Source organism: Populus nigra, chromosome 1, assembly GCF_951802175.1.
Source record: "Populus nigra chromosome 1, ddPopNigr1.1, whole genome shotgun sequence".
Classification (NCBI taxonomy): domain Eukaryota; kingdom Viridiplantae; phylum Streptophyta; class Magnoliopsida; order Malpighiales; family Salicaceae; genus Populus; species Populus nigra.
In genome coordinates, this window is record NC_084852.1 from 25314214 (window position 1) to 25327658 (window position 13445).

General features: G+C 32.2%; 1 long non-coding RNA gene across 1 annotated transcript; it reads right to left on the minus strand.

Annotated features, from left to right (window-relative positions):
• Window positions 1-12254: 12254 nt before the first annotated feature.
• Window positions 12255-13445, minus strand: LOC133706049 (uncharacterized). The gene is made up of 2 exons (XR_009844427.1): window positions 13230-13445; window positions 12255-13114 (listed from the first exon to the last, which is right to left on the minus strand). It is a non-coding gene; the product is annotated as an uncharacterized LOC133706049 (long non-coding RNA).

Here is a 13445-nt window from a genome sequence, read left to right on the forward strand (position 1 = left end):
ATTTTATCCTTCAATATTGAGCTGATTATTATTTTTTATTTAGATATGATTATCTTGATCTCATTTTTCAAGGTCAAGTTGATTTAGGCTGACTCTATTTAGTTTTTGGTCTTTTTTTAATTGGGCTTCGTAAATTGTTTTCAATTTACTTTCTATAACGTTATCATAATCAGACTGACTCGAGTTGTGAGTTTGACAAATTGATTTTTTTTATTTTTTTAATCCCTTTTTAATTGATTTTTTTTTCAATCTCTCCCTTCAACAACTCAAACTTCTTTTTTTTATTTAGTTTTTTTTTATTTCATCTTTCAATATTAAGTTGTTTGGGAATTGCAGTTCATAAGTTTTTTCAATTTGCTTTACGTAGAGTTATATCAATCTCATGAATTTAGTTTTTTTCTTGATTTAAACTTTCAACATTGGATCTGTTGAAAATAAAACTTCATAAACTTTTTTATTTGGTTTTTAGAGAGTTATCTCGGTTTAATGATTCAGGTGGAGGGTTTAATAGGTTAGCTCGAGTTGATTTGAGTTGTTTTGGTTTTTGTTGTTTTTTTAATTGATTTCTTTTAAATTTCATCATTTTATATTGGGTTGATTGAAAATTGAGTTTCATAAGTTTTTTTTTCAATTTATTTTATATAGAGTTATCCTGATCTTATGATCAAGGTTACTAGTTTGACAAGTTAATCTGAGTTGACTCGAGTAGTTATTTTTTTATTTTTTTTATTTAATATTTTTCTTTCAATTCTTTCCTTTAACATTGGGTTGATTAAAAACTGATATTCATAATTTATTTTGATTTACTTTCTATAAGATTATCATAATCACATGACCCTAGCTGTAGATTTATTAGGTTAACCCAAGTCATCTTATTTTTTTTAAAATAATTTCATCTAATACGTCGTCTTATCAATATTTAGAAAAGATATTGTCCAATATGCATTACATTTTGAATTCATGATTATTTATTTTTACTAGAAATCACATCAGCAACATTTGAATAATAAAATTTATTTAAACTGCAACACAACAAGTGACAATGATCTAAGTATAAACTATAAAGAAACAATCAAATAATTTCCAAAATAAAGATTAAGCTACTCGACTTTAGTGATCAAGTTAGGAGCTACCCTGCACTCAAATTTTTGGCAATCAAATGAATTTAATCACAAAGTAAGGCTCTCATCATCATTACATAGAAATGCTAATGTTATATAAGCTTTTTCTACTTGTTTTTTTTTTTTTTCATAAATCAAGGTTCTTTTGAATTTTATTTATCAAAACATGGCACCTTTTTAACTTATTTTCCAAACAGAGTCTTTTATGTCATGTAGACTCTGCGCATAACCATTCCATATCATTTTTTTAATATATCAATAAAAGTGAAATTAAAATTTAGAACAAATAAATAATTTAAAAGGTAAGAAACTCACCTCCCTATTCTATTTCTTCTAGGTTGAGTATTTTTGTTTTGGTCCCTATTTTTGTTTTTTTTCTTTTCCCATCAATTTTTACACTTGAAATGAAAATCAAACAAAAGCAAATAAAATGGTTTTGTAACATAAAACTAATAACTAATATTCATATAAATTAGTGTCTTATAATTTGTTGAGAACTAATCTTAACAAAGAGACCGAAAGAAGTTGGAGAAATAATTAAAAGAAAAGAGAGAGTTATGAAAATGTAGAATTGCAGGATTTTCTTTTTTGATATTTCTTGAATTATACATTTTAAAATTCATGATTATAGACATTAGATTTCCCTCTAATTCTAACTGTTTAACTAACTAACAAAATCAACTATTAACTGCCACTAACTATTTATTTTTCAAACAAGATTCATGTGCTAATTCTAATTATTTCTTCAAGAAGAACTTATGCTTAAACTATACCCTCTATGTTGCTTCTAAGATTGGTATTCTACAATTATCCCATATGTCTCTAATAGTTTTCTTCTGCTTCTTATTCTTGTTGTAACAACTGCCTCACCTTAAAAGGATTCTTGACCTAAAAAATATGTGTTGAAATTTGAAAATTGAGTTCATCAAGATCTTCTCAGATGACATTTTCTTCAAAGAGTTTGGACCACCTTACCAATCCTATCATAGTAGCCTTTTTTCCTTCATTAAATTTTCTATGTAAGATTGCTAATAAAGTCACTTTAACCCTACCAGATTCATCCATGATTGGCAGTTTAGAAGAAAGAACTGCATTCTCCCAAACCTTTTTTTTATATATAGTGAAATGTGAAAAACTAGATGAATTAAAACACCTTTTAGCAGCTGTAATCTATAAGCTACAACACCAACCTTTTGAGTTATCTTATAAAGGCCATAAAACCTTGGATTAAGCTTGAAATTCTTCTTGAGAGTTACACTCATATGCTTGTATGGATGTAATTTTAGATATATGAAATCACCGATCTAGAATTCTCTCACAGTCCTACCTTTATCAGTAATTTGTTTCATTTTGTTTCTAGCTAAGTACAATTGCTACTAAAGAATGTTGTCTATGTTCTCTCTAGCTATTAACATATCTTCCACAGCTACTACTGAGGATACCCCTTGTGCAACTATTTATCTATTAGGAGGGAAATAACTATACAATGCTTGAAAATGACATTTTAATGGTTGAATGGTAACTTGTGTTGTACCACCATTAAGCTAAGGACAACTATGAATTCCATCTCACAGGATTATACATTATCATGCATCGTAGGTAAGTTTACAAACACTAATTGACCCTCTTAGTTTGTCTATCTGTTTGAAGATAGTAAGCAAAGGAAGAACACCTAACCTTTTAAACAGTTCTTTCCAGAATACACTTATAAAGATTTTATCCCTTGTTAGTTACAACTACAATTGAGGCTGACAATCCATGATTTTTGTAGAAATGATTAAAGAATACTTGAGCAACATTATGAGCAGAATAATGATGAGTTAAAATAATGAAATGAGCATATTTTGTAAATCTATCTAGCACCACCAATAATGCATCTTTTTAGATTTAGGTAGAGATTTAATAAAGTCCATTGTGATATCCCTTCAAGTTCCCTTTGGTACTGGTAGAGGCTGCAATAACCCTGGATAAGCCACTATTTCTATTTTTTTCCTTTTATAAACATCACATTCTTCTATCATCTATTTCACTAGTTGTTTCATAGATGACCAATAAGACAATGCCTTTAGCCTCTTACAAAAATTTTGAATCCATGCATGCCCTCTAATATAAGAATCATAAAAAGCATTAACTAGTCTTTTTCTTAATTCTTCATCACTTCATATCACAATCCTGTTTTTATAATTCAGAATGCCATCCACTAATTCAAATTCTGGCTAACTATTAGCATTAACCAATTTTTCAATCACTACATTCTTGAATTTAGGATTTAGTGCATAGGACTTATTGGTCTCCTCATACCATACTGGCACCATTGTTGTCAAAACATGAATACTTTATTGCTTCTTCTTGTTTGCATCAAGATTCAATGTGGTGTTTATATACAAATCTTATTTTTTGAACAAGGCATCTCCAACGAAATTATCTCTTCCCTATCTGTATTGTATGAAATATTTCAATCCTAATAACTTTGTTAATCCTTTCCTTTGCATTGGAGTATGTAATTTATATTCAAACAAATACTTTAAACTTTCATGGCCAGTCTTTATGACAAATTGATCATGTTCTAGGTAGTGTCTTCATTTGTATATTGTTATTAAGATGGACATGTTTTATTTTTCATAAATGGATAACCCCAAGTGTTGAGGACTTAAGGCCTTACTAATATAAGCTAAAGGTATGCCCTTTGACTCAATATTCCTCCTAACCCCACAACACAAGCATCAGTCTCTAGCACAAACACCTTATGAAAATTCAATAAGGCCAATATTAGAGCCTCACATAAGGTCATTTTAAGTTGCTCAAATGTTGCATTAACCACTTCATTCCATTTGAAATTGTTTTCTTTAATAAATCAGTCAATGGTTTGCTGATAATGTTAAAACCTCTAGTGAGTTTCCTGTAATATCCAGCTAAACCAAAAACGTTTCTCAACTCCTTCATAGAATAAGAAATAGGCCAAGTCCTCATATCTTCAGTCTTTTAAGGATCAGTTCCCACCCTTTCTGCAAAGATAGTATGTCCTGGATAACCCATTTTCTCTTCATAAAATGAGTATTTAGATTTCTTTACAAATAGTTGATTGTGTATCAGTGTTTCTAAGATAGTTCTTAAATGAATGATATGCAATTTCATTGTAAAACTATATGTCAATGTGTCATCGAAAAATATTAACACAAATCTTCTCAAATAAAGCTCCAGTACAATATTCATCAAAGCTTGAAACGTGGTTGGAGTGTTAGACAAGCCAAAAGGCATTACTTTGAATTCATAATGTCTTTGATGAGTCTTGAAGGCTATCTTTTTCATATATTTTGTATTCATCTTTAGTTGATGTAACCTGATCTCAAATCTAGTTTTGAGAAGTATCTGGATCCATTGAGTTCATCTAACAATTCATCTATAAGAGGGATTGAAAATTTATTTTTGATTGTAAGATTGTTCAACTACTTGTAATACATATAAAACCTTCATGTATTATCCTTCTTTTTTACCAAGAGAACTGGAGATGCAAAAGGGCTAGAACTATGTTGAATAACTTTATTTGTCAAAATCTCATTTACCAACTTTTTTATTTCATCTTTATAAATAAAAGAGTTTTTTTAGGGTATGATAATTATTATTTTATCACTTAGGATAAGAGGGATTTTATGATCAAGTTTCTTTCTGAAGGTAAGGTTTTTGGCTCAGCAAATACAGGCTGAGATTTTTCCAATAATATTGTCACTTTGTATTACTTCCTTTCTTATTGAATTTTTCTAAGGCTGTTAAAAAAGACAACTGACCTACAAAACCAAATATTATTTCATTTAATTTTTTATAGAGCTTTGATGCCACCATCATCTGCAATTTAGCTTCTTCAATCATTTCCTTTAACTCAACAATTTTTCCTTCTCTCTTAAAAGAAATCTTCATTTTAATAAAGTCAAACATAATAGAAGAATATTTTTAGCTAGTCTACTCCCAATACCATATCACATCTCTCTAGCTTCAACAATCCTAGATCAATTTGAAACTAATATCCTTCCATGAAGCATGAGAGTTTTAAGCATTATACAGATTTCAACACATTTTCATTTGCTATTGTGACAACCAATGTAGTAATTATTTCCATCACTGCTTTGACCTCATTAACAACACATTCATCAATGAAGTTGTAGGCACTCCCACTAATAATCAAGATCATTAATTTTTTTCTAAGATAACTTTCTCTAATCCTGATTGTGTTATGGGCATAACTTTCTACCAATGCATTCAATGATAGGCCATATTCTTTAATATCTTCAGCATTTATCTCATTATTTCTACCTTTTATTTCTTCTATAAAGTCATCCTCTTATTTCTTATCTCCTTTTATCAAATGTATACTTTTATTATGACATAAATAACCAGGACTATGCTTTTCTCCATACTTATAACATTGCTCCAGTAGTTTTTTTTATTCATAAACATATTATTAAGGTTGTTTTGAACCTTGTGTTGTATCATTCTTAACTGGATTATAAGACTTTAATGGTTGATTATTTGTCCATCTATTAGTATTGATTAGAACCATTGATCTTGTGGCCATCTTATTCCTCCTGGCCATAATAAGTTTTGATTTTTCCTACCATTTAGATTGTTCAAATGCCTGTATTAATGTGATTAGCTTTAAAATTTTCAATATAAGCTTCACAACTTCCTTAAGTCCACTAATGAAGCTTGAAATGTAATAAGATTCTGGCAATGTAAAGTTCTTGACAATCATTAAAGATTTAAGTTCTTTAAACTTCTCAATGTATTCTTTTATTCCTTTCTACCATGTCAATTTATTGAATTCTTCTACCGTATTTTCTTTATTGCCAAATATCATACAAATTCCTTTTGTAAAATCATCATAACTAGCCATACCTCTACTGTTTTGAATGTATCTTTCAAACCATACCTCAGCTCTTCCTTTTAAGTATATAGAAACTATCTCAACACACTAACCAACAAGAGAAAAGTATAACTTAAATTGTTTTTTTTTACATTTCCTAATCCAACTTTGAGGGTTATCTCCATAGAAATTTGTTATCTCTACCCTGGATAGAGCATTATTATAACCAAGTTCCTATGCTTCAAAAAAATTCACCTTCTCTATTCTTGTATGTGTTTTTAGTTGAAGTAGAATTCCATTAGAAATTGGATTGTTCTTTACACCAGGCAATAAACTATTTCTGCCTTCTTTTTCAGCTTCTTGATTGTTAACCTGTAACACCCCATACTTTCATTACATTTATAATTATTTTCCTACGATAACCGAGGGTTTAGATAACCATTATTGAAGCCGACTTAGAAATGAATTATTTGTTCTTCATGTTTTGTTCTTCCCATTGCCTTTGATTCTGCAGAAATCCATCATTCATGCCTTGTAATTATTCTTAAAATTCATCATGTATTCTTTGTATTTATTCTTCCATTTTGTTTCCATGCTCTTCTAAGGCTCTATCTTTATTGTTTTCAACTATATTTAACAGTAATGATTGGATCTTTTGGGACCTGATACTAATTTGTTAAGAACTAATCTTAACAAAGAGGTCAAAATAAGTGGGAGGGAGAATTAGAAGAAAGGAGATTATTATGAAATTACAGAATTACAAGATTTTCTTTATTGTTATTTCTTGAATTGCACGCTATGGAATTCCTGATTTATATACATTGGATTTCCCTCCCATTCTAACTGCCTATCTAACTAACAAAATCAACTACTAATTGCCACTAATTGTTTATTTATCAAACAAGATTCATATGCTAATTCTAATTATTTATTCAACAAGAACTTTTGCTTAAACTCTACCCTCTTTATTACTTCCAGGACTAATATTCTATAATTATCCCATATGTCGTGCCTCTAATAGGTTTTTTTTATTTCTTATTCTTGTTGTAACATAATTTACCTTTGATCTATATATTATCTCACTCCTCCGCATATATAAGGGTAGAAATTGAAGCATAAGAAACTAATTAATCTAAAACATGAATTTTATTCAAAAAAACTCATTCCAAACTCAATGAGTGTTTAAGAGTGACATAACTTTTGTTTTTTTAGTGTATTTCACTTGGAAAGAAATCAAATTAATAATTTTTAATATTTTCTGATAGTTTTGATGCTCTGATATAAAAAAAAAATATAAAAAAATTATTTTAATACATTTTTAAATTACAAGCTCCTTGTACCATAATACGCACATGCAGAAACCAATGAAAATCCATATAATGATACCCGAGTTTAAAAAGAGAGAAAAGAATTATTCAAGGCATTCAACGAAAGAAAATGTAATTATATATAGCAATAAATTACAATGTGCATACTTTATGTCGGGGAGATGAATCGTTTTTTTTATATATTAAATTTGATAATTGAGTGTGAACTTTATTTAAAATATTTAAGTCTTGTGATAGGTAATTTATTTTTAATTTTATATAGAGAGAATTATTTTATTGATTTCATTTTCTCTTTAAGAATTTTTATTGATCACTTACTTGTAAAGCATTTGATTTATTAACTAAAAAATGACATGTAATCGATATCGTACATGGAAAAAAAAATATCTGGTGTAAGAAATAAAATTAAACTAAACTCGATAATTTAACCTAAACTTGATAGATATTGATATGACATGATTTAGATGTGTGGATTTTTTTTATAGTTATCTTGCTCAATAAAGATAATGGATAGAGTATAATATCATCAAACTTGATCCAATCCAACCCAAAACCTGATCAAAGCATACGAAAAGCATTTATAGTTTTTAAATTCAATATAATATTCGTATACCCTGGTATTATACAGGCGCGCTCGCGCACATATAAATTTCTTATTTAATAAAAATAAAAAATAAAAAAATCTACTTATAAATACCCATTTTGTTTTAAAGGGCAAGCGCACATGTCCAAGTTGCAAGACAAAACAAACAAGAGCCTTAAAAAAATTGGATTTGAAATAGAATGATGATAACTTATGTTAAAAGTATTTATAAAAATTATGACCGACCTGAAACCATTACAACTGGGTAAACTGCTAATTTGGAAAGGCATGCATTCTTGTTACTATAATAATACTATGTACAATCATGTCTTGGTAGTGGTAGATTAGGCAAAAAGACTGTAGGAGCGGCCTAGGTACCATTTTTTTTTAACCTAATGCCAAAATACAGCACAAGCCTGAAGCCCCACCTTGTTCCCAAAGAACAAAAGTCAACATCGAGTCAGAACATGCACATGAGAAGCATAAGCAGTAGGGGCCATTTTTTCATAATGGAAATGGGGCTCTTGAGCCTGAAATGGTCGCTTTAGAAGCTCCACCTTCACACCTCCTAGAATGGAGGAACCACGAGACCAAAGACTTGAGGGCAAAAACAGACGTTAGTTACTGCTTCCCTCTTTTGTTCAGCGTGGAGACAGAGAGAAAATCAATGTGTTTATTCTAGTTTCCAAGCACAGGAGAGAAAAACCAAAACTAGAGAGAGATAAAAACACAGCCAATTCAGCTTTAGATTTCTAAGAATCTGAACATTTCAATGTTTTTTTTTTATTATTATTTTATCCCTTTTGTCATGGATAAAACCTAGCAGTCCACGGTCGATGAGCAGTTCGTGACAGGCAAAGTTAAAAGCGAAAACTGTGGCCAGTGGCCCCCTATAGCAAGGGGCCAGTTTTTAGGCCGAAAGGGGATTCGGACGCCAACTTGCCCCTTAAAAAATACGAAGGTCGGTACCACTCGGCCACAAGGCCGTTGGTGCATAAATTTCTAACAAGTTGCCATGGACTCTAAAAACGAGTAAGAAGCTAAACCTTTGTGAGAAAGAAACAGCACTTCCATCTCACTTTGACAGCATTATAAGAAAAAAAAAACAGCTGCTTTTTAACAAGCTCACCTTTTCTTTTTGACAAGTGAGTTTGTCAAGATTTTTGTAATGGCATATCCCTCATGATCAAGGTATCATGGACACAATTTTAAGTACAGTGGGCACCCATAAGATCTGAAAACAATATTTCTCCACCTCATGACCAGATATCACATTTCACCTCGACAATCTAAAGAAACAAGGCAAAAGATTCCAGTTACATTTCAAGGAGGAGGCCAGCAACATCTAAGCAGAAGTCAAGTTTTGTAATCAGAATTGTCTGCTTTTCATTCTGGTTTCTAATCACCTCGGCTATGAGGAAAGCAGAAATTGTGAACAGATAGCTATGGCGGAATATCCCCAAAAGAAAACAAATCAGAACACAGAAAGTAGAATTAGCTGATGCCAAAAGAAGAGTTGTTGCCAGAATGGAAACTCTTGATAGAACCAAATGAACTTGTTACATCCTTTAATCTCATAAATCATGATAATCAAGTTTAAATAACAGAAGGCAAAGCACCATGAAAACTATAATAATCATCAAAGAAAAAAATAAAACTTGATTGCAGTCATTATAGCATCCAGCTCTCGAAACTAATTTAAAGGATGCCTGGTAGAAATGGAACTGATGCTGTATGATTACTTTCAACATTAGCTTGTTCTTCATGCATTTGCCCTTTCATCCCCGCCTCCTCCAGAGACATACAAGTTTCAACAGAAGAGTTGTCTTTAACTTCAAAATCATCATCCACGACAACAATACTTCTAGTATCAGTATCTCCATGCTCTTGCTCTTCCACAGCTAGCTTCTCCAGGTTCTAACTTCTTGCAACTGAAAGAATATCTTTTAACTATCATGCTATTTGACTGGAATATGATCCACAAGTGCAATTGTTTCATTCTCAGACTCCTTAAGTTATTCTCTACCTGAAACACTTTTTTGTCACAGATTTATCATCTTCATCCATCATAACTTCCAGGTTATTTGCAACTGAAGAGACATTTTCAACTTTTGTTTCATCAGCAGCAACGAGAAGAGGAATATAATCTACCATTGTAATCGAATCATCTCCCCGACTCTCCTAATTGTTCACTGGTTGAAACTTTTTCAGTCACTGGAATTTTTTTCTCAGTCTTTAACATCAATATCCATTATGTCTTCATTCAAAGAAACATTTTGTACATAAAACTACATCAGAGGAGTTCTCAATCTGATGAGCAAGAACATTAGCATTCTCACACATAGTATCTGTTCTAGCATTATCAGCACTAGTATTTGCCTCAACGTCCAGGGTAGATGTCTGACTCATCGCACTCACATTAGATAACACAACATTTATTTGACAACTAGGGATGCTTATTGTGATTGCATATCATGCTTTTCATCTACTATTGCAGGAAGTATAACGTCTGATATGTTTGAATTCTTTGATTCTACCATGGTGGGGGTCCTCACATGGCTTCTAATTCCCTCATATTTGGTGAAAGGTCTCGTGTCATCATTTCCTCCTTCAAATACTCCACTAGTTGCAAGTGGCGCCTAAGTTGCCTGAATATTAGCTAAACAATTTGCACCCATGCTGTTAAAAACATCGGAAAAATCAATTGCTTTTGAAGCTATTTATGGATACTCTAGTGGTGGAAGAAAAAGGCTTTTCCATATCACCCAGTTGTAAATCGCCCTCTAAATTCATTTACAGAAGAATCAGCACTTGTGAAAATGAGATTCTCTCCACGAGTCCATTGCACTAGTAACTGAAAGCTCAGAAAGAGTATAGCTCAGATGATTAGTGAAAACATGCTTCAACTTTTCAGCTAAAAACAAAAATAAATCAGCCTATAAGTATATAAGACTTTCATACCGATACCTGTAGGATGAATCACAACTATTTGTTCTTTTTTTAAAAATAATCATTTATTAAACAGCACTCAACGCACATTGAATTTGAAAATCAATTTTGTACCTGTAGGGATCCCAACAGTCCCAAGTGATGCTTCCATTCTAAACAGAACTCAATGCACATTGAATTTGAAAATCGATAAAACAGTGTTTTGCTTCCAGATGAGTAGAACATCCAACAATAAAATGAAAGTAGAGAGTGAATGGGGCTTAGACGCTTCAAGTTGACGATAGCAACAATTGTAAATAATGTCTAGTCAAAACACCAAATATTCTATAAATCTAGTAATTTACACATTTTCTTCAATGCAAACTCAATTCTGCAATAACATGAGAGCCACGAATCTGGGGTTTCGTGATGGCATCCTTAAGTCCTTATATTTCTTATGCAGTAGGTCAATTAGCAGCTGCTTCGCAGAACCATTCAATGAGTTATGGAGGATAATCAAACACTCAAAACATGATTAAAGGAACCTCTACCAGCCAGACATACAATTTGTATTTCAGATAACCTAAAACACTAGCATTTGAGGAAATCAATGCCAAAAGGTAAGTAATATATACTATTGTTACTGGTTTTCTTTGGAGTCATTTTTCTTGATAAATTGTAGGGTTAACCATTATTTAATTGCTAATAATACCGTGTGTGGATGCATGAAAACAATCAACTTTTAGAGCTTCTGGAAGAATTGATATTTTCTTTGTAATTTTAGTCTTCCTATTTAGTTTTGGAATCCCCAAGTTATTAGGATCTTTTATTAGTTGTATAACTTTTAACAGTGAGTCCCTTTCCTATGAGGATTAGGATTTAGACTTACTAGTATAAATTAGGGCTGCCTATGATATTTTCAGACACATCGTATATCTTATCAATCAATTTCCATATTAGAGATTGTTACGATAATGATAGAGTGCAATTTTTCTTGTATAAAAATACATTCTATTTGGGTATCGACAGAACTAGACCGCAGCAAGAGTACACAAACAATAGCAATTCACTTAGAAGCACAAGGATACTTTTTCTACATCAGCACTTGACTTGTAAGGGTAATGATCATTGCCACACATCTCCAGAGGACAACACAGGAATTATGCAACATTTACCATGTCTAGAAGATTAAGCAAGCTTGATTATTAAAAGGCGATCCAAGCAGAAATTTGAAAAAGCTCTCATGTTCTAGCATCATTCGTCCTCGTGGTTTTTAGCTAAATTGCCTTTGAACACTCATTCTTGCATGCTAATGATTCTTATTTCAACTGTGAGGAGTGACAGCAACACACATGTATCAACATCAATGTTTGTTCCAGCTAATCAATTTTTCTCCTCATCACAGAAATGCTGGTTTGTTTGCTGGAAGCTCACAATTTGCAAGGACCAACCAGGCACCGACAATTTTCATGATATGATTTATACATGGTGCAGGCTGATGATTAAGTCCATAAAATTCAAACTCTGTGTTCCAAGATGAGTTTCGTCTATCACTTGTTCTGATATCAGAAGAAGTTGATGGGATCCCCTTTCTTATGCTCCCATGTCCCGAAAGGTATCAGGGGCATGCACAGGTTTCCTCAGGCTGGACAGAGATTGGCCCTACACCTCCTAATATAAGAACTAATCCCAAAAAACTTCCCAAAAGGAAGAATGAGAGACTATTAGAACTAGTTGTCTGAAGTTAAACCGCACTTGCAACAACAATCATAGCCAAGGACATGAAAACTTGGAGGCCCAAATCATACTAGCATCATGATAGCTCAACGATGAGTCCAGACTCATTTGTACTGGAGAATAGAATATCTTCAATAGGGTTATTTTCCCCCAGTAACGGTGATGGTGTTCTATAAAAGAAACGCCGAGAATTGCGAAAAAAATTCTGTGTCGAACTTGTCAAGTGGGGAGAGGGGGTAATGTGATTGGCATGCCATTACATCAAAGCATTACATATTTCTAAGAAACATGTGTTGCAAAGTACTTCATCGTAAACATGCATCGCATGTCATTCACAAACAAGAAATGAGACAGATTCTTGGATTTCTTCCAATAAATTTGACTTCACTTGTCACCATGGCTCGTTACCAAAATGATTCGAAACTTTAATGCCTTAAGCAAACCACAGAGCATTGAACAGTCCCAAAACTCACCTTCGCTTCGCATTGGGTATCGTTTGCCTCCTCACTTGAACATCAGCAATAAGATCAGCGTATGTAATTCCGAAATAAACTCCATGCTGATTATGAATACCAAAAGAAAAGATTAAAAAAAAGGCCCATCAGGCAAAACCACCAACAAAAAGAAATAAATTAAAAAGAAAAAAAGAGAAAGCTATTGAACAGCAGACAAACCTCTATCGCAGCGTTAACTACAGGCAGCTTTTCAAAACAGGATTTCCAGCGTTAAGCGCCTGGACCTGAGAAGGCAATGGAAGGAGCCACGTGGAGTGGAGTCAAGAGAAAGAGAAGAGAGTGGGATTGAGCAACGGTCGTGATCAGACATGACGTCGCCTTCTTAGATGCTGCGGTTGTATGCGATGCCACTGTATCAGAGGTGGTCTCTTGGGG